This window comes from Camelus ferus, chromosome 6 (genome assembly GCF_009834535.1).
Source record: "Camelus ferus isolate YT-003-E chromosome 6, BCGSAC_Cfer_1.0, whole genome shotgun sequence".
Taxonomy (NCBI): domain Eukaryota; kingdom Metazoa; phylum Chordata; class Mammalia; order Artiodactyla; family Camelidae; genus Camelus; species Camelus ferus.
In genome coordinates, this window is record NC_045701.1 from 49790985 (window position 1) to 49815201 (window position 24217).

Here is a 24217-nt window from a genome sequence, read left to right on the forward strand (position 1 = left end):
ATATGTAGCTGGTTGGTTTTTATCAAATTTGCCAGTATAGTGAGGATGGGTAAATAATGCTGGAACAACTGAATATCAGTAAAGTAAAAAATTAATCTCTCTGACACTACAGAAAATAAGGGCTGCCAAATTAGTGAAATTTAGTTCAATGGTTTGGGCATTATAGGACATCTATAAAGTAAAGGACAAATTATTACTTATTGCACTGCTTACCAACAGGAAGGAAGCACAACATTAGGTAGTCATTCTAGGGTACAGGAGATGGTGTATTCCACATCTGAGGATGCTGCTTCAACCCATATATTAGACACTATAAATTTTCACATTCATCAGTGCACACTAACTATAGAAGAAGTACTGAACCGTAGTTCATAGAATGACCTGCTTAACTGACAGCAACCTCAAAGTGCTGGCGTGAAGGGCATGTGAACATGGTAACCATGGTGGTATGAGGGAGTCTATGCATGATTTCAGTGGTATAGGCACCCTGTCTCCATCAGTAATGTATCTATCACCACTGCATGGCATCCAGACATATAGAGACAAACACTGAGCACCCTAACAGCACCATTCTGCATGGAGACCAGTCAGTCACTTGGTGCTGGCATGGTAGAACAGTGGTATGGCCAGTGCTTTAACTGTAAAGTTTCTAATGAGGTACACAGCTGAAACATGAGACCACACAAAGAAGCTATGTCATTTTCTAGGATTTGTAATTATTCTAAATGAACAATCATAATATGATTGTGTTCTTGAAAAGTAGAATACACAAGTCTGAAAAACAAGGTCTTAAAATAGGAATAACTCACTTAACATCACCTGAGTTACTTAATTGGGGGTATTTGGGCTTTCCAGACCCATAATTCTGGAATCTATGGGTGTGTAAGTTCTGACTGACAAAGGTAGAATGCACTGGCCCCAGGAAACTGCAAGAATGCCCATGAACTTAAGCTATGGCTTCTTCCTGAGTACTACAGGCGATTTTTCCCTAAGGGGCCAGGTGAGAAGTCACCACACTGAAGAGGCTAAATGATCTAAACTTCAGGAAAAGGTAGAGCTCTTGTACAAGATGATAGTAGAGAGGAATGTGTTTAACACTAGCTAATCCACTTTGGTGTGTCTCATTGCCCAGTGTTGAAAATAAATGTAATAACACAGCAGCCAAAGCTTGAGAAGGCATGGTGATCAGGGCTACAGAAAGCCTTATGAATGAAGGCCTGATTTATCTAAAGTTAGGTCATGCAGACCGATAGAGATGCTATTTAAGACTGAAGGGAATGGAAAGGAAGTGAAGAAGTGTCTGTCATCTTGGACTGCTATAATGCAATATCATAGACTGGCTTAAATAACAAACATTTATTTCTCACAGTTCTGGAGGCTGGAAAACCCAAGACCAAGGTGCTGGCAGATTCAGTTCCTGGTAAGGGCCCTCCTTGGTTTGCGGACAGCTGCCTTCTCACTATATCCTCACAAGACGAAGGTTGAACATAATGGAGAGCGAGAAACAAGGAGAAAGCACAAGAACACACTAGTCTCTCTTCCTCTTCTTATAAGGATATTAATCCCATCATGGGAGCACAACCCTAACTACCTTATCTAAACCTAATTGTCTCCCTAAAGCCCACCTCCAAATACCATCACACTGGGGTTAGAGCTTCAACGTATAAATTTTGGAGAGACACAGTTGTTTAGTCTGTAACAAGGAGGGTGGTGCTGAGTATGGGTTGCAGCCTCAGGATCTGCTGCATAGTTAGTAACTGTGGTTCCTTCATCTCCTGAGTTTCTAACAGAAAAAAAAAAAAAAAAAAGCAAGAAAAAGCACACCAGAATCAGGGAGAAGCCACTGCTGCCAACACATACATGGAAGTGGGTTCAAGTAGAATGAATTCTAAAAGTGAGGATTCTAATTTCTAAACTGGACTTGTCCTTCAATGACCATTTACTAAACTAGTTATTCTGTGGACTATTAGGGTGCTGGGACTGGGTAGAATTGCCACACTGGAAGTCCTTCCCCTTCCCTGAAGTATATGGTATCCAACAATGGTGGACACAAGGGTAAAAAGTCCTGGACCAGTCTCATCAACTCAGAAGAACTCTAAAATGCCATCCAGAACTCTGTGAGATTGACTGAAGCCTTTCTTGTGAAAGAATAAGAACCCAGTTTCTTGGTCTTTTAATCCTTTCCCTTCTCCTGCAGGAGTTAATTCCAAAAACACTGCCTAACCAAACTCCTGTGCTAAATTTCACCTGTAGTCTGCTTCCCAGGGAGTGTGACCTGCAACATCAAAAACTTAAGAACAAACATACAAAAGTGAGACTCAACAAAGCAACAAATTCTTTCTTTGAAATGATTCATCTAAGTGACAGACCTCAAGCAAGACTGATCAACAAATATAAAAAGCACAAACTTAAAATATGAGGAATGGAAAGGGGACATTACCAAAAGATGTAAAAATTCTAAAAGGATATTATCAACAACTTTATCCCAATAAAAATTTAAATTTCAATGACAAAGACACATTTCTTCAAGAGCACAATTTAGCAAAGCAGATATTTGAAGAAACAGCCCCATAAAAAAGTTCACTAAAAAATCGGGAAGCAGAAAAGAATGAAGAAAATATATAGACAAACATAACTTTCCAAATTTTACAAAGAATAATTGAAATGCCTTTCAGTATCAGAATTTAAAGTTCTTCCCATAAAAAAAATAAGAGGTTCAATGGTTTTATGGTGAAGCCTATCAAAACTTTATGGGATAAATCATTTAAATTCTAGACAGAACTTTAGAGGGTAAAAAATGAAAGAATGCTTTTCAACTCCTTTTTGAGTCCAGTGTAATATTGATATAAATATCCAGGTGATAATATGAGAAAAGAAAATGACAAGCTGATTAGAAGAGAAAATCCTAAAGATAATATAGAAAACATCCAATTAGCAGGGATTCAAAACAATGATTGGATAGTTTAATACTAGAAAATTAATTAACATAATTAATATTATAATAACAAATTATAGAGAAATCTCACTTCATAGCTGAAGAAAATGCAGTAACAACATTTGGTACTTTGATAAAAACTGTTCACCAAATTAGACTTACTTAACCTGATAATAACTGACAACTATAGCAATATGATTCCTAATGGTGAAATTAGAATTAGGAACATTTCCTTTAATACCACAAATATGACAAAGATGCAGAATATCACTACTTCTAATCAATATGGCAATAAGGGTCCCAATCTCTGTAAAAACATAATAAAAAGGAATAAAAAGCAAAAGTTTTGATGAGAAAGAAAACATGAACCACACATTACAAAATTCTCTCTGTATAACTGTTACATAACTGTTACAGTCATATAATTGCTTAGTCCTTCTCTGTTACCCTTACTGGAAAACTGTGTATGAGCAGCAGGGTCATGATTAGGGTAAGGCAAGTGAGACACTCATTTTGGCCCAAAATATAAGGGAGCACTGAAAAACTTGGCAGTTAAGATAAATATTATTTTAATGTAATGTTTTTAAAATAAAAAGTAAATGCCAAAAAAATCTGTGGTGAACACAATTATAAATAAAGACAGACTCTCATTTATTTTTAGACACTGTGTTGTGTAAGAGGAATGTCTCTAATGAGCCTCCGGGTTCCAGCCAGGGCTACAGTTCTATCACATCACGCGAGGTGGGTAAATGAGGGTGGACAATAGCCTAGAAACACATTAAGCAATGCAGGTCTTTACATCTAATTGTACGTTTTTTATTATAGAGCTTTTATTAAATTTTTTCCATTGTTTCAACAAATGGAATTTGTTTGATATTTTGGATAAGAGCATCTTGGGGAGCAAACTCGCCTTTTGCTTCCGGCTCAGACATGGCCTCACATGGCACTGGTGAAGAGCTTTATTCTTCTTGTCTCTGGGTTTTCCCAGTCCTGGTATACCTCCATTGTCCCTTCTTTAAGTTCTGATGGCCTAAATTTACTGGACTTCATTCTGTCCCCAACACTGTACCTCTGCAGCGACATCTGGGGTCTTCTTTCCCCACCCAGACTTAGCGAACAGAAGGGCAGACCCTAGGAAATTATAAAGTAGGCAAGGAAGTTTCTGTAGTACATCAGATTCCCATTTTATATCACTTTACTTCCTAATTATGTCCCTTTTCCACTCAAACACTCATTTTTTCATGGTATTTTTCCTTTTAATTATAAACATTCAAGGAGTTTGTGGAATAAACTCACTCACTCTGAAGTATAAAAAGACTGAAATTAGCTGAGCAAACCAGCCTCTGCATACTCTGCACAGAAATTAGCGTGAGTTTTACAAAAATCAAAGTTTTGCTAACTAAAAACACTAAATATTAAATCTCAAGTATCTAGCAGTAGGTGAGCAAATGGAACCTTACTATCACCCCTTAAATTTTTGTAAGTTACCCCCTTCTTGAACTATGCATAAAGCCATTTTAAAAAATACAACACACTAAAAACACATAAATTTTCCCAAAAGGCTGGAGAGGAGGAAAAATTCTTTTCCCTTCCACCTCCTAGTTTCTCCTGCTCAGGTCCAGTAATTAAACTGATCAAAGAGAGATTAACAAGAGAAAAAAAACAAGATTTTTAGCATGTGCATCATGCATACACATGAGAATACCCAGAGATGAGCAACTCCAAGGGATGGTTAGAACTTGGGCTTACTAACACCTTGACAAAAGAACAATAAACTTCTAGAGAAGAAAAAGGACAGAGGTAAAGGACTTTGAGTTTCTAGTGTGGCACATTATGGAAAGGCAAATAGAAAAGGAGGCTAATGATGGATAAGAGGTAGCTTTAGCATGCTCTGTTATGGAGGTGCTACAGGTGCTTTCTCCAGGCTGATAAGGTTCTAAAGTTGTCTCTGATAATTAACTTCTCTCCTTCCTGGTAGAGATGGGAAGCGGGGCACCCTTGCAAATTTATGTCCTCCTTTTAGGCATATAGGGGTAGGGCAGAGAGCTTTTCCTTTATCTGCTTCTTCTCAGTTGCCCTCTGCTCAAAATTGTCCTTATGCCAAAGTGGCATAATTTGGGGTGATATATTCTGCTATTCTACAAGGCCAAGAGTTTTTTTTTACAAAAATAACATATCTGGATAATGACATTAAGAAGACTACTCCTAAGAAAATTTAAATTTTTGAAGTCTTAATTAAACCCAAAATAGGCAATGTGTGCCAACACTACAAAAGACTTCAAAAGTCTCTTCATCTGCCAAATGTTTCCCAGTTTGAGCATGAATTTTATTTCCCTCATGAATGTTATGTTATACTTCCTGACACCTGCGTGATTGTCACTGAAAACTAAATGGACATAGAATGTTATGTATTACCTCCCAATTTTATGAATAACAATGTTATGTATTACCTGCCAATTTTATGAACAACACAAAGATAGACTTTATGGAAACATTTTCCAGTGACACAATTCCTAGAGTTGAATTACTGGATTTATAAATTAGAAAAGTTGATTTTTTTTATTTGGTAACTGGGGAAGGGAATATGGGTGGCAATAATAGCTAGCATTTTCTAAGCACTTACGGTGCACCAGGCATAATTCTAGGCTGTTAATATGGGTTATCTCATTTACTCCTCATAACAGTCTTATTTAATCTTCTTTCGTTTGAGGAAATTGGGAGATATGCAAAGATTATGGAACTTGCCCAAGTTCACAAGCTAGTACATGAAGGGAAGCCAGTGAAATATGCATGTTTAGCTGGGGGAAAGGTTTGACATAACACATTCTATAACATACTCTTCTAAATCCTTTACTGACCATCGCCAACTCATAGTTTACAATTATTTTCTCTCTCTTTCTCTCTTTCATTAATTCTTCAATTCTCCATGACTTGGAAAGAACTTTTGTTATCACATAGTAAAAATATGTACCCCTTTAAAAAGTATTGAATATATTTATATGTTCATAAAATCAGTAAAATGAGTACCTAAAAGAATTATGCAGACCCCTGATCAATCCCCAGGGATTCTATATTCTCTCCTTGTTCCAGCATAGATGCTGTATCAGGCTACTTAAATGTGAAGGAAAAAAATTCCTGCTCCTCTTTTCCATTAAGGAGAGCTAATGATAGGCCAAAACAAAATGAAACAAACAAACAAACAAAAAAACCCCAGCTCATTAAAGCAACAATAACAACTGAACATTTGAAAATTCTGAGTTCTTCCTACTACTTTTATGAAACTGTTCACCCAAACAACATACTTACAGAGGTCAAACTGTGCAAAATGTAATGCACTAAGTAACACAAGTATTGTCCATTATAATTAAATGAAACAAGCATCAAAGGCACAATTTTCATAAAACACTTGGAATCTGTATCCCACTCAAATTCAGCTACCAGCCAAATACTACTATACCTTCAACCATTAGGCAACTTCAGGTGTATGTTTTGGAACTGATAATGCATAATTTCCAAAGAGCTCTAGGTAGGTAAACAGTGGTGATGTCATGAGTTATTTGTGCCGGGTATTTATTTCTTTGCTGTCCGATTGTTCCAGCTCCCCAGAGGTTAAGAGTCTGTCACCTGCTGCTCCTCAGCTGCTAAAATCAGACTGTAACACAGATGAAGCCCTATGTTCTCAAGGCTGCTGCTTCACAGAGATAAGGCTGCACTGGAGAAGTGCTCAGCTTTGCCTCACTCTGAACGAGCCTGAACAACCATTAATAATAAACAGTTACTTCTCAACTGTTATGTTGAACAACACTGCCTTGCACACCCAGGTGAAATTTGATAAAAGGGAGTTATTTAAATCATTTGAAATGCCTATAGCTTCATTATTTCTAGTCCTTGTGTTATCTCTCTTTCCTTATTTTTTTCTTCTTTCTCTCTTCCTTCCCTCCGGTCTACTGCCAAAATGCAATGATTTAAGAACCCAGTGGAAATAATGGGTCACATTTCTCCACCAGTTGTTTGCCTTGAACGTTTTTGGTGAGCTATTCTTTAGCCACCTTGTCATTCTGCTGTCATTCACGGCATTATATCTCTAAGTATGAGGACATTGCAGTAATCTACTATGCCTACTCAGAAACCTGTATTATATCTGGTTATGACCTTGCAGTGAAAATAAGGCACCTTCTAGAAGCCAAAGAAAGATAGCTGCCATTCCTAGCATTATATGAATTTATATAATTCTTTTTTTGTATATATATATATATTTTTATTGAAGTATAGTCAGTTTACAATATTGTGTCAATTTCTGGTGTACAGCATAATGCTTCAGTCATGCATGTATTCCTTTTCACGTTCTTTTTTATATAGATTACTACAAGACATTGAACATAGTTCCCTGTGCTATACAGTGAGAACTTGTTGTTTATCTGTTTTATATATATTAGTTAGTATCTGCAAATCTCAAATTCCCAATTTATCCCTTACCACCCCTATGGTATATAGTTCTTAATGTTATCAAAAGACAGATCATTTTCCCTGAAAACTCCTAAATATTCAAGTAGAAACTCCTCACCCACCTCCCTGCTGAATGATAGGAAGAGCCAGATTGTGCCACTAAATAGTACTTCCTGTAATTCACCAGTAGGATCAAATATCATTATTGACAACAGCTGTTTTTTTCCTGTGACGCAGCACAAGGAATGTGGTTAGCTTACAATCAGAGATCAATTATCACTGAATGTAATGAATGTATTTTCAATTATTTCCCCCCTGACAGGTCCTTGAGAACCATGTTCAGTGGCTAATTCTCCCCCCTCATGCTAGGTACTCTGAGGATTCTTGGGCAATAAGTTGAGAAGACTTTCATCTGATGCCTCCACTTCTGTGGCTTATTGGGAACACTGGGCACAAATGTACCTCCTGATATATAGACAATGATTAGAAATTCATTGTCACAGAATTTTTATACAGTGAACTGATCAAATATGCATTGCCTGATTTAATGTTATGTAGCTTAAATCCACATATTTTATTTTCTATTGAAGTATAGTCATTTTACAATGTTGTGTTAATTTCTGCTGTACAGCATGATTCAATTGTACACGTAAATATATTCCTTTTCATATTCTTTTTTATTATAGGATATTGCAAGGTGTTGATTATAGTTCCCTGTGCTATATAGTAGGGCTTTGTTATCTGTTTTATATACAGTAGTTAGTACTTGCAAATCTACGTATTTTAATAAATTTCCCCGTTATTTCCTTAACTTCTCCTACAGTAGTGGAGCCCTGTCTTTTAGTGTTGATATGGCATTTTTTGATTCCTCCATTAAGCCCAAAGTAAACTGCTTCTTATGAAAAAACAAGCATTGGAGAAACAATTAAAAATGACCCACCAGAATGCAAATTGGTGCAACCACAACGGTGGACAGTACGATGGTTCCTTAAAAAACTAAAAATAGACTTACCATATGATCCAACAATCCCATTCCTGGGCATATGTCCATACAGGAGAAAACTATAATCCATAGACACCTGCACCCCAGTGTTCATAGAAGCACTATGTACAATAGCTAAGACATGGAAACAACCTAAATGTCCAACAACAGATGATTGGTTGTAGAAGATGCGGTATATATATGCAATGGCATATTACTTAGCCATAAAAAGGAATGAAATAATGCCATTTGCAGCAACATGGATGGATCTAGAGGTCATCATATTCAGTAAAGTAAGTCAGATGAAGATAAATATCATACAGTATCACTTATATGTGGAATCTAAAAAAATGATAAAATTCTATTTACAAACCAAAAACAGACTCATAAACATAGAAAACAAACTATGGTTACCAAAGGGAAAAGGGTAGAGAAGGATAAATTAGGGGTTGAGGATTAATAGACACACATTACTATATATAAAATAGGTAAACAACAAGGACCTGCTATATAGCACAGGGAACTATATTCAATTTCTTGTAATAACAGATAATGGAAAAGAATCTGAAAAGAAAAAATATGTATGTATGTATATGTATAGCTGAATCACTTTGCTGTACACCTGAAACTAACATTGTAAATAAACTACACTTCAATAAAAATTTTTTTAAAAATGACCCACGGAAGACTGAACTGTCTGTTCACATTGTCATGCAAGTGAGGTAATTTAAATAGAACTTTTTGTTTGTTAAACCTATATTGATTTATCTAGACTTTCAAGCCACTCTGCCAAATGTAAATTACAGTTTATATTTATTGTAACTTAAATAATATGATTAATTTATTAGAATTATTTAAAAATATTTGTGTATTCACATATGTATATTTATAGAATTTAAACTTCAGCTTAATTATAAGGTGTTAAGTACTTTGTAATTCTTATGAGGACATTATTTTCCAGGTGAAAATTTTATATAAAATCCAAGTAGAAAATAGCACTATGGGGCTCTTTTAGAAGACCGAATCTATTGGAAACCCAATGCTAGGCTACAACCTCAAATTTCCTGATTTTCTACAATCCTTCCAAGCCCATTAGTCTTTCTGGAGTCAGGTTTTCCTCTGTGAAGCAATATTTTACAGCCTAAGCACTTTTACCCTTTCCCAAAATGTTCATTGTTTCCTACCTTGGGAGGTTGGAGACCACCAGACTCCTCCAGTCCATAATGTCTCTCCAGTTTGGCATTCTCCCAGAGAAGGTCCCAGTTAATATACCTGCAGAGCAGGTTATGGCAGTAATTGCCAGCAGTATCCTCTCTGACCCAGAGTTTCCTCTTTCCTCTGTTAACTGGTACCTTTAGGAACAACAGCTCTAAGAAAATCTCCTTACCTTGTATGATTTCTTGATAGCTGGACAGTGCATAATTACTTACCTTCGTGTGAAAGATCGATGTCAAGCATGATTTTACATGCATGCAATGTCCTCCAGTACTGTGTTATCAAAGGGAGTATCTGTAAAAGGGGATATGTGAGATACTTTCTGTGAGGTTAGACAGCACAGTCCACAAGACTGTCCTCACTTCTAACGCCAGTTGCACATTTTATAACCTCCCTCAGATTTTATAAATCGCTAGAAGGACCCATAGTACTTATGGAAAGCTGTTATCTTTCACAGTATGGTTTATTGCAAGGGAAGAGTACAGATTAAAATCAGAGACACATAGGGAAGAATCAGGGAGGGTTCCAAAAGTGAAGCTTTTATTTTCTTCAGGATGCATTATCCTCCTGGCATCAACAAACTCACAGAACATTGCAAACTAGGGAAGCTCATCTGAGCTTTAGTGTCCAGAGTTGTTGCTGGGGCTCCATGTGTGACTTCTCACATGGCTCACCATTAGTCTCCAACTCGCTGGAGATAGAGTGCATGCCATATGGCCCAAAGTCCTTATTGTAATTCACATTGTTAGACCAGCAGCAAAAATCTCCAATTAAATAAAGACATTCTTACAATGGAAGATATTCTAAGGGCTTGGATATCACCTCCCACTGCTCAGGAGCTGAGGGTACAGGCTAGATATCTTTCTGGATAAGGTTAAATACTTTATTACACACTTTTCAAATCTATCTGGCTATATAGTTTTAAGAAAATTAACTTTTAGATACTGAGGCTTCTCTAACCGCAAAAATGCATTGTTTGACAACCTTCAGAACATCAAACAAAAGCAACTTCTTTTAAATATTTAATTAATGCACCTCAAACCCAAAAGGCTTAATGTCTGCTTCTGTCATAATTGTGCCTGTTAAGAGTGTTGTATGTGAAGCATACAAAACATGCTCATTGAAAGGGGACATTTGACCTCATACTGTATAATGAATCTGATATATGGTACAGTGAGGGTATTAGGTATGATGACAGATTTCTTTAATGACATGTCTTCTAACCTTTGGCTACTAGCAAGGAATACATCACACTTGAGGGAGAATTTTGTAAGTGCAAGAAAAAGCATAAAGATGTTATTGAGTGCTAACATCTTCCACCCTCTCTGATCTCAGGTATTTAAACATAAGCAATTCTTTTAAGCTATTCTCAGTACACTTCTCATAATGAAAGCATTTTCATAAAACTGCAGAATCAATGTAGTCCATTAATAAAAATATTTTAAATTGTATCTGGGATGTTGTACAGCAAATTTATCAACCCAAATGGCCTCAGTATATAATCTGTGTGTGTGTCTGTGTGTGTGTGTATTTGTGTGTGTGTTTGTGTGTGTGAAAGAGAAAGAGAAAGAGAGGAGAGAAATGTTTCCTTTTGATTTGTAGTTTCACTTATTTAATAAGGAAGTTAAAACCTATTTTATTAAATCATATCAAAAGCTATATAGATCTCTAATGGCAGTCAACGCACCTTATTTACAACTTAGAAGAAATTCATTCTTTTATCTCTGATTTTCTAATTGTATTCTGGCTATCAGAGTTAGTTTAGCCATAGATAATTGTTTCCTTGTTAAATATATAAGAAAATATTATCATGATGTGTAACAAACTAAATAAATTTATTTCTAATTTTTATTCTTGATGATTATTTAATTATTCTGAAAACCAAAAATATGTGCACCCACACAACTTTATCAAAGAAATATTATATATTTTATCATACTCTTTGCTTCATAGATGACAAATTCTAGCTACACACATTGCATAAACTTATTACAATTAAATAATGAAAAATAACATATTCATATATTGTCTAATTTTTATAATTTACAATAAAATGAATAAACTCATTATATCAGATGTACAACATTTCAATCTTGAGTACACAGCGTTTACTAATTTATCTTCCAAGATTGTCACTATTTGTTTTTCATTTTAAAAATATTGTTGAAATATATAACACAGTTATGTAAATTGATAAATGAAATCAGACTTCATGTGACAAAGAGAAAGAACTGAATGTTTGGAAAATGAGAATTGGCTCTGTTAATTCAGTTGTATTCTGGACATCTTTTTATGAATTGAATGAGCTTAATTTGCAGTTCCATAGTATCTGACAAACATATCTTTACAGTTCAAGCTAAGAACATTTAAAAACATTAAGTTAATAAAATTGTAAAAGGATTAAAGTATCTCCATCATTCTAACTCTGTATCAGTCAAGATTCAGTAGACGACACACTAAAATGACAGTTTTTGAAGATAATTTATTTAGAAGGGGCTAATTAAAAGGAAATGGTTGAGTTATAGAGGAATCACAAAACAAAATGAGAACTAAGGCCAAGCAGCAGTGAGGCTGTTACCACCAAGCAGTCACAGGGACAAAGGAAGGGAGACCTTACTGAAACCTGGAGGGAGAGTTAATCTTGTAGACAAGGCTGCTTGGAACTGAGCACTGACTTTTGTATAGGGACACAGCCAGTCTGGGCAGCTTTGAAGGGGAGGGATCCAGGAGAATAAATAAATACCCTGACTTCACTCACTTCTCTCCTTCAGATAATCTGCTAGACCTTCTTATAGCTGAAGCCAGAGAGAAATTAGAAGGCTTGGAAGCCCATTGACTGCTCCATACCAGTCAACATACCAGAGCAGAGGCCAGGGTAAAGAAGGAAGGAGAAAGTATTTGGAGGGCACAGAGAAGTTATCTAATACAAGTCTTTTTTTTTATTATCGAGTAAAACAAGATGCACCAAAGAGAAAGAATAACAGGTACAATAAATTGTAGTTTGTAAAGTTTGGATAAAAGATTTTTGGGTAGCCCTTCTGTATCCATGAGGGTTCTCCAGGGAAGCAACCAAGTATATATAGATGTATAGAAAGAGATTTCTTATGAGGGATTGCTTCCCATGGTTATGGAGGCTTAGAAGTCTTTTGATCTGCTGTCTGCAAGCTGGAGTTTCAGTAAAGCTCGTGGTGTAGTTCTAGTCCAAACCCTAAGGCCTGAGAATCAGAGGAGCCAATGGTTTAAGTCCCGGGTTGAGTCTGAATTCCTGAGAACTAGGAGCACCTGATGTCATAGGGCAAGACAAGGTGGATATCCAGCTCAAGCCAATAGCAAATCTGTCCTCCTTTCTGACTTTTTGGTTCTATCTAGGCCCTCATCAGATTGGATGATGTCCACCTGCATTAGTGAGGGCAGTCTTCTTTACTGACTCCATCAATTCAAATGCTAATAGCTTCATTTGACCAACGATATAATTGCTTAGGTCGATTTTTGTTTTTCTTTGATTGCCTTGAGTTTATTAGTAAGTAAGCAATAATACAATTTGCTAATAATGATGATTTTGATTGCTTCTTTCCAGAAGTAATGAGTCTCCCTTTCTCCCTTTTTGTGAAATTTCATTGGCAGGAACTTCTGTTATAAAACTGAAAAATATTAGTGATAACATGTTTAAGATTTTAATTGTAATGCTTCTAGTGTTTCATAGTTCAGCATGCCATTGAGTATTGGTTTCAAATCGATACATAATTCCTAATGTACTGAAAAGTTTGTGCTGTTGTACTTTTTTTTCCATTTCATTCTTTTTTTTTTAACATTTTTTATTGATTTATAATCACTTTACAATGTTGTGTCAAATTCCAGTGTTCAGCACAATTTTTCAGTCATTCATGGATGTATACACACTCATTGTCACATTTTTTTCTCTGTGAGTTATCATAACATTTTGTGTATATTTCCCTGTGCTATACAGTGTAATCTTGTTTATCTATTCTACAATTTTGAAATCCCAGTCTATCCCTTCCCACCCTCCACCCCCCTGGCAACCACAAGTCTGTATTCTCTGTGTATGAGTCTATTTCTATCCTGTATTTACACTTTGTTTTTGTTTGTTTGTTTGTTTTTGTTTTTTAAATTCCACATATGAGTGATCTCATATGGTATTTTTCTTTCTCTTTCTGGCTTACTTCACTTAGAATGACATTCTCCAGGAGCATCCATGTTGCTGCAACTGGCATTATGTTGTCGGTTTTTATGGCTGAGTAGTATTCCATTGTATAAATATACCACCTCTTCTTTATCCAGTCACCTGTTGATGGACATTTAGGCTGTTTCCATGTTTTGGCTATTGTAAATAGTGCTGCTATGAACATTGGGGTGCAGGTGTCATCCTGAAGTAGATTTCCTTCTGGATACAAGCCCAGGAGTGGGATTCCTGGGTCATATGGTAAGTCTATTCCTAGTCTTTTGAGGAATCTCCACACTGTTTTCCATAGTGGCTGCACCAAACTGCATTCCCACCAGCAGTGTAGGAGGGTTCCCCTTTCTCCACAGCCTCTCCAGCATTTGTCATTTGTGGATTTTTGAATGACGGCCATTCTGATTGGTGTGAGGTGATACCTCATTGTAGTTTTGATTTGCATTTCTCTGATAATTAGTGATACTGAGCATTTTTTCATGTGCCTTTTGATCATTTGTATGTCTTCCTTGGAGAATTGCTTGTTTAGGTCTTCTGCCCATTTTTGGATTGGGTTGTTTATTTTTTTCTTATTGAGTCGTATGAGCTGCTTATATATTCTGGAGATCAAGCCTTTGTCGGTTTCACTTGCAAAAATTTTCTCGCATCCTGTAGGTTGTCTTCTTGTTTTACTTCTGGTTTCCTTTGCTTTGCAGAAGCTTGTAAGTTTCATTAGGTCCCGTTTGTTTATTCTTGCTTTTATTTCTTCTAGGAGAAAATTTTTGAAATGTGTGTCAGATAATGTTTTGCCTATGTTTTCCTCTAGGAGGTTTATTGTATCTTGTCTTATGTTTAAGTCTTTGATCCATTTTGAGTTGATTTTTGTATATGGTGTAAGGGAGTGTTCTAGCTTCATTGTTTTACATGCTGCTGTCCAGTTTTCCCAACACCATTTGCTGAAGAGACTATCTTTATTCCATTGTATATTCTTGCCTCCTTTGTCGAAGATGAGTTGACCAAAAGTTTGTGGGTTCATTTCTGGGCTCTCCATTCTGTTCCATTGGTCTATATGTCTGTTTTTGTACCAATACCATGCTGTCTTGATGACTGTAGCTCTATAGTATTGTCTGAAGTCTGGGAGAGTTATTCCTCCAGCCTCTTTCTTTCTCTTCAGTAATGCTTTGGCAATTCTAGGTCTTTGATGGTTCCATATAAATTTTGTTATGTTTTGTTCTAGTTCTGTGAAATATGTCCTGGGTAATTTGATAGGGATTGCATTAAATCTGTAGATTGCCTTGGGCAGTGTGACTATTTTAACAATATTGATTCTTCCAATCCAAGAGCATGGAACATCTTTCCATTCTTTAAAGTCTTCTTTAATTTCCTTCATCAATGGTTTATAGTTTTCTGTGTATAATTCTTTCACCTCCTTGGTTAGATTTACTCCCAGATATTTTATTACTTTGGGTGCTATTTTAAAGGGGATTGTTTCTTTACTTTCTTTTTCTGTTGATTCATCGTTAGTGTAAAGAAATGCAACTGATTTTTGAACGTTAATTTTGTAACCTGCTACCTTGCTGAATTCTTCAATTATTTCTAGTAGCTTTTGTGTGGACCTTTTAGGGTTTTCTATATATAGTAACATGTCGTCAGCATATAGTGACACTTTTACCTCTTCTTTTCCAATTTGGATCCCTTTTATTTCTTTCTCTTGCCTGATTGCTGTGGCTAGGACTTCCAGGACTATGTTGAATAGGAGTGGTGATAGTGGGCATCCTTGTCTTCTCCCAGATTTTAGTGGGAAGCTTTCACCGTTGAGTACTATGCTGGCTGTAGGTTTGTCATATATAGCTTTTATTATGTTGAGATATGTTCCCTCTATACCCACTTTGGTGAGAGTTTTTATCATAAATGGGTGTTGAATTTTATCAAATGCTTTTTCTGCATCAATTGAGATGATCGTGTGGTTTTTGTCCTTCCTCTTGTTGATGTGATGTATTATTACATTGATTGACTTGCGTATGTTGAACCAGCCTTGTGTCCCTGGGATGAACCCCACTTGGTCATGATGTATAATCTTTTTTATGTGTTGTTGGATTCTATTTGCTAAAATTTTGGTGAGGATTTTGGCGTCTATGTTCATCAGTGATATTGGCCTATAATTCTCTTTTTTTGTAGTGTCTTTGCCTGGTTTTGGTATCAGAGTGATAGTGGCTTCATAGAATGAGTTTGGGAGTATTCCCTCCTTTTCAATCATCTGGAAGAGTTTGAGAAGGACTGGTATGTGTTCTTCTTTGTATGTTTGGTAGAATTCCCCGGTGAAGCCGTCCGGTCCTGGACTTTTATTTGTAGGGAGGTTTTTAATTGCTATTTCTATTTCCTTTCTAGTGATCGGATTGTTCAAGCGTTCAGATTCTTCTTGATTCAGTCTTGGTGGACAGTATGTTTCCAGAAACTTGTCCATCTCGTCTAGGTTATCCAGTTTGGTTCCATATAGTTTTTCATAATATTCTTGTATGATATTCTGTATTTCTATTTTATTTGTTGTAGTTTCTCCATTATCCTTTCTTATTTTGCTTATTTGTGCTCTCTCTTTTTTCTTCTTTGTGAGTTTGGCCAAAGGTTTGTCGATTTTATTTACTTTTTCAAAAAACCAGCTTTTGGTTTGGTTGATTTTTTCTATGGTCTTGTTAATCTCTATTGTATTTAATTCCTCTCTGATCTTTATTATTTCCTTCCTTCTGCTGCTTTTTGGGGCTTTTTGTTCTTCTTTTTCTAATTCATTCAGGTGGTGGGTTAAATTGTTTATTTGAGATTGTTCTTCTTTTTTGAGGAAGGCCTGTATCGCTATAAACTTCCCTCTTAGCACTGCCTTTGCTGTGTCCCATAGGTTTTGAGTGGTTGTGCTTTCATTATCATTTGTCTCAAGGTATTTTTTAATTTCAGCTTTGATTTCCTCATTGACCCATTGTTTTTTCAATAACATATTGTTTAATCTCCATGCTTTCCTTTTTGTGCTATTGTTTATGGTTGTCAATTTTGTTTTCCTGGTTATTCTTTTACCCCTAACTTACCCAATCTGCATGGCTAACGAATTTAACCAAACACCTTTTTGGCATAAATTATAATCATTTGACAATGATTTTAAAGTTAGGTTGATTGTAATGATGTATTAGGGATCTCCAGAGAAACACAACCAGTAGTATGTGTATAGATGTGTAGAAGAGGAGGTTTATTAAAGGGATTGGCGAATATAATTATGGAGGACAAGCAGTACCATGATCTGCCATTGAAAGCTTGTGGATCAAGAAATCCTGTGCTGTAATTCAATTGAAGTCTGAAGGTTTGAGAACCAGAAGAGGGATACTGGAGGACCGGTGAAGATGGATGTCCCAGCTCAAGGGAAAAGAGCAAATTCACCTTTCCTCTGCTTTTTGTTCTATTCAGGGCCTCATCAAATTGGATGATGCCCATCTGCTTTGGAGAGGGCAATCTTCTTTACTCAGTCTACCAATTCAAATGCTATTCGCACCGGAAATACCCTCACAGACACACCCAGAAATAGCGTTTTATCAGCTATCAGGTCATCCCCTGCCTCACTCAAGTTGATCATAAAATTAAGTATCGCACCTCCCCCAAATAAAGACAATAAATGATGCTAATTACTGGGTAAAAAAAAATTTGTAATTCAGGTTACTTCATGTTCCTTGCTTTCCACAAATCTGAAACATAACTTAATTAAGTGATTTATAATTAATAACTTTGATGATGCACCATTATGTTATTTTGGCATGTAATTCTAGAGGATTTCAAAGAATTGAGTGATGTTGTTAAAATATAGCCCCATTCATTCTTATCAACTTATACGTATAAACAAGTTTCTTTACTATTTCAAGTAATAAAATGAAAAATATCAGTAGGATTGACTGTAAACTGTCATATTCTAGCAATAATTTATCTGTGGATAAGATTAGTAATTGAAAAAAATAACTATTAATCTCATTGAGATAATGCATTTTGAATAAATCAATTTTATATTAAAATTAAAAATTTTTAATGTTTATGCTAAGATCAATCATGTACTAATGACAATTATAATGCAAGTCAATCTAGAGGAAAACAATTTAATAAAAATTTATATAACAAAATGTATATTTTTATTATATGTATATATTTTGTGACAGAATTGAGATGGTCTGTTTAATAAAAAAGCATTAAGCATAAACTGATACTATATTAACATGCAGTTTAGTGATGGAGTGAAATGGAAATATGAGTTCAAAATGAAAAAAAGATTTCTGAATGTTATAAAAGAGTTTATTTATGTATATTTTAAATGGTTGACAAGGATTTCAAGTTATTACACTCAGGTAAAAAGAAAAATAGGAGATGTCTCTCCTGCAAGGATTTATCCTGAGCGTTCTTACAGAGTGCTGGGGGTCTGGTAATTTATATCCATTTACTGCATTCACTTTCTTGTCTCTGATCACAAATACCTGTAAGAAAACTTCCATTAGAGTATCTGGCATACCTTCTGAAAATTTACCTGTGTTTTGTTTGTGTTTCTGAAATCTTTGGAGCTGATCACTTTAATCTTTTTGTGTTTGGTTATGTTATGAGAAACAGATACAAAGATGTTATTTTTCCAAATTGATAGTCACTTATCCCAACACTGTTTTATAAACAAATATTTTAACTGTCACTGCTTCATCAAATCCTATATTTCCTCAAGAATTTGTTTCTGTACTTTGTTTTGTTCCATTGATCTGTTTGTGTTGTGCTATGACTGAATGTTTTATTTATAATCTTTATAGAATATGTTCAAATTTAACTGGTAGAGCAACTACCCCATTATAATGTTTCTTCAAAATTTATGTATTTAATCTCCCAGATTAAATTTAGAATCATTTTTTCAACTTAAAAAAATTACCTTGGAATTGCAATTGGCATTGCATTAAATTTATGTCACTGGTATATCTCTCTTGGCTCAGTGGAACTGTTAACTACTACTGAAAATAAGTTCCTTGGCTTCTCAACTTGGAGCTGGCTACAAAGAGCAGCAACTATATCTCAAATTATTACAGGGAATATGGACCAGTTGGACTTGTGGTTTTCATTGCTTTGTGTGTTGGGGGAGGGATAATTGAAACCATGGGTTATTTTGTCTAACCATATGTTTTTATGTATATCTTTTGAGATTGGAAGTCTTGCAAACTTTTTTGTTGATTCTTAGATTAGCTGTTTATTGAGGTCTCTCCATCACCTCCAATTTGAATTTCAGGAACTCTGTAGTCTATATTCCAGGGAAAGCCATCAGTCAAGGTTTTATTGGGTGACAGAAACTTAACTGTACTGTATTTGTGTAGATTTGAAGAGAGGTGAGCTCTTTTACACAGTGATTCTTTTTTCTAGGAATATGATCTCTCTCTACTTATACAGGCCATGTTTTAGGTTTTTAAGTAGAAATTTATTATTTCTTCATAAAAGTCTTGCTGATTAACTTTAAGTTTATGTTATTCTTATTTATTTTATTTGTATTGTGAATAAAATACTTTTATATTACCTTTTTTCAAAAGCTAGTCATTTCTGATAATATTATAAACCAATGGGATAGAGCAGGGTGTGGTATAGAGTAGAATGTATTTTGTCTTGCATCTTGCTGAGTTTTCTAGTAAGTTTGACTACTATGTTAGTTAATGTACCTATATTTCCTATTTATTGTTAATGATAATAACTGATTATTATCATTTGTATTAACTTTCCTTATTCAAATGACTAAATTCTCTAATTTTATCACTATATTTATTAGAAGAATAATGTGAATAATAATTGGTGATTTGGGTTATTGATTCCTTGCTCACTCTTAATAAAGGGTTTCTTATTGATTCCTGACAGTCTGTAATGGATTAAAGGTATTTTCTCCTATTTTAGTTTGTCACATGATCTTTTTTTTTTTCTTAAAAACCAAGAATGCATACCTACTGTTTCCAATTCTTTTTTAGCATCTAAAGATATCTTTGTACATTTTTATCTTTTAACCTAATAATATATTAAATTAAGTTAATAGATGTTCTAAAACATTCTTGATTTTTATTTCATAAATAATTTTCACTTTCATCTTTGCATATTTCTTTTATTTTCATTTGATATATTGTTATTGTTTCTTCCAACATTGAATATTTAGTTTATCTTTTAATCTTTCTTATTTTCTCATAAAACATTAAGACCACTTTCTTCAGAAAAATTTCAGCTCCATCACATTTTATATGTTTTATTCCCATTTTCAGTCAATTCTAATAGTTTATAGTATGTTTTGATTTCCTATTTAGCCCAAACAATATTTAGAAACAAAAAATTTTTATTTTAAATCTGCCTTTTTTCATCCCTGCCTCATTCTCTTTCTCCCTTCCTTCTTTCTTTCCTTCGTTCCTTCCATCAATTCCACTAATTCCACAAGTACCTCTTTCCAAAACTGAAAGTGTGTGTGTGTTTCATATTTTTATTTTTGGCTTTATTATGTCATTGCATTTTTAACAGCATACCCCAAACATTGCTATAATGACAAATACTGTGGCTTACTCAGTCAATAGCTATACTGTAGTCTTGCTAACTAACAAAACATTAACTTTGTTTTGACTCCAATGTTCCTAGTCTAAGAAGATTAGTTATCATTGGTCTTGATCATTCAAGCCAATCTTCTTCTCTGAGACAGATTCTTGCTTTCACAACTGTCCTTATAGCTACAGGTGAGCATGTGACACAGTTCTGCCCAAAGAGCTATAATCAGAGGTCTCCTGAGGGAGCTCTGGGAAAGGGATTTCCTCTTAGATAATACTGGATAGGCAGGTGAAAATATCTCTTGCCTCTCCTAGATTGAATGAAATCTTCTGAATATGTGACTGCTGCAGCTGTAGCAATATCATTTGATATCTTAAGGAAAAACAAGAAAACTGAAGGAATATTGTAGAAGGAATTAGGTGTTCCACACTGTACAACAGGCTTTCTGAATTTTAGCTGTACTCATGGCTGCTTGAAATAAAGCTAATGTGTACCAGCTTTTCTTGATGCTGTCAAGTCATTAAGTTCTGACCAAAGATATGCAAATTCTGGTAGTTTCTTTCTCTGTCTTTTCTCTTCTTGTTGTCTAGAATACAGATAATATGGCTCTAGCTAAAGCAATCCTTCTATACTATAAGGTGAATTGGGAATGGAACTCATACAAAAATGGTGCAACAAGATAGAAAAAGGCCGTATCTCCAATTCTGTGGAGCATCTTTCTGGCCATGGATCTTGCACTTGAGTTTTCATGGAATAAATAAACTTCTGTGTTTTGACCATTATTTTAACTTGAAGTCTCTGTCCCTTAATTCCAAAACTAATCTTAACTAATACTGTTGCTAATCAGATTCCTGATCTTTTGAGTAACATAATGGAAAGAGTAACTGCTCAATTTCAGATTCTCATTAGGTAAAATAATAAATATTTTCTTGCTTCTTTGTTGGCTTCTCTGTGACTTGCAGACAAATCATTCACCATGATTAAAAACTAATATTCATAGATTTTGATAATTAGTACTGTCTGTACTAAGTTTTCTATGCGAGAAAAAGCACTATGCCAATAACTTAGATGTGATTCTGCTGGGATACATTCTAAAGCAACATCGTACTTATTGACCTACGTTGCTGATTTTCATAGGCAAAGCTTTCAAAGAGAATAATCCTCCTCACAGAATAGTATTTAAACTTCCATATTTTGTAGCAGTATTACACATTTTTCAGCATGATAGGATAATTTCCATTCAATTTCATACTTGACTTTATATGTGTATGTGTCTACTTATCTATGTGTTTGAATTCTAATATTCAAAATTCTATTTCCAGTCAGTTATGCCCTTCGTCACAATATAGCCCAGATGAAAAGCTGTTAATTTTTCTTGCTCAAGCAGCTATGTTTAAATGGCATAAATAAATGCTGTGATCCAAATGTAGAGCATTCTTTTGAGCCACTCTATATTATGAAGATTATGACTAAGTGGGTTGAGTTTAGAAAGTTAACATGCATAAATTTAATCCTTAATTAATCTCATAAAGAATATTCTGAGCACAATGAGTGGCGTGAGGAAGACAGTTATTCAGAAAAGAAAAAGGTTGTTTCCTTTTCAGCTGGTTTGTATTTCAGGGTCATTCTGTGTCTTTAAATTGCCAGCCTCACTACTACTTGAATATCTTGGAGCTGCGTTTGTGAACACAGTCAACTCTTTCATTGCCTTGAGCATTGCTGGAGGATATTCAAGCTATTTGCTGATCTCTAGCTCTGTTTTAACCAAACTATATTTTATAAAGCGTCCCTAGGCTCAACTATGAGGCATGTTTATGCCTCCTTTGATTGACGCTTCCAGCCTTAGCCCTTAGTGATTTGGTAACATTTTAAATCCCTGCCTAAGTTGTTTCACTACTAGATAACCAGTGTGGAGAGCTGCCAGAATATTTGTATTCCTTTCTTTGTGGCCAAGAATTGATTTAATGGTTCCTGAGAGAATTGTATTGTTTGATGGCTCTCCCCATTCTGATGCCTGCTTTCTGTGGTTTCACGGAAGACTTAGTATCTATGAAGTCAGGCCTCCTCTACCTATCCTTCTAATCCTACTACCTCCCTTTTTTTTTTTTTTTTTTCTTTCTCAGAACATGGAATTAAATGTCAACCACACTTGATTTGGAAACTAAGCCTTTCTCATATTTGACTTACGCTGGGATACTGACATCTGAGCCACGAGTTCCATGAAATGCACTTTGGGATAAGTAAATAAAGTTGTGATATAACAGTGCCAGCACATAGTGGTAAGTACATAAAGTTCAGGTTTTCCAATTCCCTTTTATGCACATTGCAGTTATAATTAGTCCTTTTGTATTGAAGGATTCATTCGTGAGAGATTTTTAATAACAAATGCAGTTTTTAGTCAACATTTATTTTCTATCTGTAGTCATATTTAATCAAGTATTTGTTTCTCTTCCCTTTATTTCTGAATTACCTGCTTGTTAACTCAGAACTTTCCAGATTATTTGGACAGTTATGTATTTTTTAAACTAATAATGCATTGCAGAAATAGAGTAATATCAATTTATTACATTGGGGTGGTTACATGCATTTTGGAATTTGTTGAATAATATCTATTTTGATGGTAAAACCAATTATCAGTACTTTTTAAAAATCAATTTGAAATTTTTAAGCTTGTATTCAAGGTGATTGTTTCTCAAAATGCAGATAATATTTTATGTTCAGATTGTGTCAAGAACATTTCTTTTGCTTCCCTTAAGCTTTAAACATTGCTTTATATAAAGCCTATGAGATGGGCCCTTTATTATTTCAATGAATTGCACTAGTTTTCTAATACTCTGAGGATTAAGCTTAAGCAATAAATCTTTGTATTTAACATGACTTTTTATGTCCCCACAATTACCTTAATCTCACCTGGACTTTTGTATTTGCACTTTAAAATTCAAAATCTTTTAGTTCCCTAACAATATTGTTCTAGTTTTACATGCAGGGAAGTATTTCTCTAAATTCTTGTGGGAACCAGAATATTCTCTTAGCAGTTAGCCGTGTATGCTATTTCAGCCACTGTACATTGGATTTGTGAGTTGAGACTTAATAAATCCAGAACCTAGAAATTGTCTGTCCTTCTGAGAAATCCCAATGGTAAGCATCTCAGTAGTTTTAGAGACAGTAAAAGTAATAAACTTCTAGGAATAAGAGAAATTAATTGTAAATGTTTTAAAAATTTAAAACATCGTTCATTAATCATTATTCAAAGAGACTATTGAAGGGTCTAGTCCACTGAAAATAAAAATGAGACTTCTGTTTCCACTTGGGATATAGAGAGAGTTGCAAGAGGACGTTCCTCCACTTTAGCAAGAAGAAACTGAAAGTCATAGTTTCGGAAGCTCCTCAGAGATATGAGCATGCAAAGAAACCTATATAACCACAAATAATTAGCTTGACTTAGAAGAGAATTGATCCATGGCTGCTTTTTTGTCTGGTGAAACAGCAGGAGGAGGAAGAAGTCATCATAGCTGTGACTCAGGAGAAAACAGATACTTTTTATAATAAGTTATTAAAGACTGATGGGCTGGTATGACAGTTTAGAATCCCAGGGAGGCAGAGACAAAGAAAATTTGCAACTACCTGCCAAATCTGTTCCACAAGCTTCGTTGAGCATTCAGGAGAAAATTGGGAGCTGCAAGGGAGAGCTGAGACAGATTGCACTAGAGATTCAGGTATGCAGGGAATGCTGAAGTTTGGGGGAAAGACAATGGAATTGAGGGAAGCCCCGAGGCACTTCAGATGCTCATTATGTGGTGATGTGATGGGCCTGCTAAATTGTGAAGGCAGGAAAGGAGAATTGAGAAAGCCCCTGACAGCTACCCTTAAGGCGCAGATCCACAGAGACTCCCCAGGTCTGAGAATCATG

General features: G+C 35.1%; 1 long non-coding RNA gene across 1 annotated transcript in view; it reads left to right on the plus strand.

Moving 5' to 3' along the window:
- LOC116664268 overlaps nt 1-22557 on the plus strand; it is a 43270-nt gene extending 20713 nt beyond the window's left edge. The window contains exon 3 of the long non-coding RNA XR_004320689.1: nt 22431-22557. This is a non-coding gene — a long non-coding RNA (uncharacterized LOC116664268). The remainder of the gene's footprint in view (nt 1-22430) is intronic.
- Nucleotides 22558-24217: the final 1660 nt, after the last annotated feature.